The sequence below is a fragment of the Talpa occidentalis genome, unplaced genomic scaffold, assembly GCF_014898055.3.
Source record: "Talpa occidentalis isolate TD23 unplaced genomic scaffold, MPIMG_talOcc4v2.1 talOcc4.7, whole genome shotgun sequence".
NCBI lineage: Eukaryota > Metazoa > Chordata > Mammalia > Eulipotyphla > Talpidae > Talpa > Talpa occidentalis.
Window position 1 is genome coordinate 93789569 of NW_023605083.1, and position 3147 is coordinate 93792715.

General features: G+C 39.9%; 1 long non-coding RNA gene across 2 annotated transcripts in view; it reads left to right on the forward strand.

Annotated features, from left to right (window-relative positions):
• The window catches only part of LOC129144902 (uncharacterized), a 216036-nt gene that overhangs the window by 528 nt on the left and 212361 nt on the right, over positions 1 to 3147 (forward strand). The gene's annotated exons all lie outside the window — the stretch shown is intronic.

Below are 3147 nucleotides of genomic sequence, written 5' to 3' on the forward strand. Positions count from 1 at the left end.
AGCTCGCCCTGCGGCCATGCTTTCTGGGGCGTGCGCGGCATCCACGGGCTCTTACTGAATCAATGCAGAATGCGATTTTCCTGCATTCCTCTTTTTAGGAAAAAGCCAAAATCCACCTTGGAATTCTTTAGGAAAACAAAAACAGGTTCTAATGTAGGTCTTCATGAAAGAGAAATGATATAACGTGAACTTCCAAAAAGCATGGGCTACCTGTACTTAGGTAATGTATCATGTGACATCCAATTTGGGTACCAAGGTCTGTGACTATCAATTAAGTTATTTTTCAGAATACTGAAAAAAGGTAGGATTCTGTTGCTCGGAAGATACCACCTTTCCCATCTACGCTTTTTACAAATTTTCTGCTAGGAGCCCTGGCAATGACTAGTTCTCTGAAGAGACAACCAGGAGGCAGCATTTCTGTGAGGCGCTGAGAAAACAGTCTGCTCTCTTGTGAAGGTCAGGCTATCACGCTACTGTAATCTAAGAAGAACCGTGTTTGGGGTGCGTTCCCCAAGAAGAGTATTTTTCTTCTTCATCACCTAAGAGACTTTTTCCTTGTGACCTCCTGAAGCAGTGGTCCTTGGAGCCAGCAGGGGAGGAATCAGGCTGGTAAATTCCATCCTTAAAGTAAGGTTCTTTCCATCTGCCCACAGCTGATTCTTCTGCTTCCCACTTAGGAAAATGTGACCGAAGAAGTCTGCCCTGAAGGTGCCTGGGGACACTGGTATGTGTAACATGTGCCCAAAACCCTGCCACAGCCAGGAGGCAGAATTTAAGTTTGCTCACTGACAGCTGCTGTGTGAGCTCTGGAATGTTAATCCTTACCGAAAGCTTGGATGAAAGGTTGCAGCTTTTAGCAGCTGTCTAATGATATCACCCACCAAATGACCCTCTCTTTTTCTCCTTTCTGTTGTCAGTTACATCCAAGCTTTTGATGAAAAGTGGATATGAAATCTTCTTATGAAGAAGGCTACTTTTAAATTTTTTTTTAAAAGTGGTCTTTAAAAAATTCAAGTGGTAATATACACATTGTAGAAAGACTGAAAAATAGAATCATTGAAAGAGAATTTGAAGTTACTCCTAAAATTTTAGCCATAGAGGTAATCCCTATTTAAAGGTTGGTTTCAAACCTTTCACACCTTTCACCTCACTTTTCCCCACATATACAGTTGGGATATCAGCTTGTAAGCAGTTCTGTGTCCTGCTTTTAAAACTGAACATATTATGAAAATTTTCTCATGGCATTTAGTTTTTTATTAGTTACATAGTCTTCCATCCTATACAGTCTAGCAAAACATGCACAGGACTTGTATGCAGAAAATGACAAAACACTAATGAAAGAAATCAAAGAAAATATAAATCAATGGAAAGACAACTAAATTCATGATTTGCAAGAATCAACATAATAAATATGTCAGTTCTCCCTAGAATGATAGACTTAATGTAATTAATAAATTATAGCCCTGACTTTAAAGTCGACAGTACAGTATTCTAATCATTATTTTTCCAAAGTACTATCATTGTACTCCTCCAGTGAAAAATTTTAAACAGCTTTATGGAGTTACAGCTGATTGGAAAAGTTGGGGGGGTAGATGCTAGAAATTCAAAGAGGGACAGGCATGCATACAATACAAGCCTTTTCTAGATTGCACTTTTGTTCTCCCTCCTTTCCACCTAGAGACCAAACTCCTCATGTTCATTATACTCCACCAAAACTTTCTTTTTTGTTGTTGTTGCATTTTTATTTATTTATTTATTCTTTTTTTTTTTTTTAAGATTTATTCATTTATTTATACAAGCGCTGGGTACAGTCAGAAGTACGGGAGGGTGAGAGAATTCACCAGAGCCAGAGCGGGGAGCAGAGCAGGCAGACTGATGAAATACACTGGTGAGGGGAGCAGCGGGCACGGCAAGAGAGGTCTGCACACCATGTGGGACCCTCGCTGGTGGCCGGGGATCCAACCGGCAGCGCTGCAGAGGCTGCAGAGGCTGCAGCCCAGTGCTCAACCGCTGCGCCACTGGGGAGGCCCTATTTATTTATTTTATACATTTTTTACATCATTTTTCATTTTCGCACAATGTATGCATTTTCATCTTGGTTATAGTCCCCATACAATTCCCACCCCCCTTGTTTTGATCCTACTCTCCCCCCCCCCCCCGCCATAGTGTGTCTCTGGTTTATAGTTGCTTGTTGATTTTGCTTTTTTCTTTATTATAATTAGGTTTTTTCCTGGTCCCTTATTGAGGTTTTCTAGATTTCTGCTATGAGTGAGTCCAGCCGGTATTTTTCTTTTTCTTTCTGGCTTGTTTCCCTAAGCATGATCCCTTCCAGCTCCATCCATGTTGCAATTTGTCTTCTTTTAAAAAAATCTAATGCAGTTCTTACAGCAACATGGTAAGGTAGATGCTATCTCTGTTTTACAGATAAGAAAAGTGATATTTAGAGAAATGAGATAACTTGCCAAATACACAGCTATTAAATGAGAAGCAGGAAAGCAAACTGAAACTATATTACATCTACACTTGCCCTTAAAGACCGTATGTGAAAAAGCTCACATGTCTTCTTAGTAAAGAGGCTTCTTTCCTCAACTATGCTCCCCAGAATACTAGCTGCCCCCCTACTTTGTTATTTCCCATTATCACCTATCATCTGACAGTGAAGGACCTGCATCACTTGTTGATTTCCCTTCTCTCCTTATAGTAGACAGGTTTCCAGAAGGCAGGAGTTCTCAGCTTTATTCCCTGCTCTACCCACAGAACAGAGACCAGCACACAGCAGATGCTCAATAACAGTGAAGTGTATAGATGGTCCTCCTGCCAGCCAGCCTCAAGGGATGTTTTTCTTATTAATTTGTAATAATCTACAGAGGTTTAATAAAATCAAGTCTAGCACGAGATATTTGTGGGTGCTTATACTGGGGTGGGTGAGACAGGGGATGCTAAGTGGTGAAGTACGTTCAAAATGCTCTGCAAAACCACATATAATATTAAAAAAATAGCTAGGTAACTGTATTTGAGAATAAATAATTTTGCAAATGAACACATGATAGCCTGACTTAGTTTGTAAGTTTACTGTAGTTTTTATTTACTCATTGTTAAGAGAAAAATACAGCAAGTGACCCAAAATAGCACATTTTGTGCATTTCT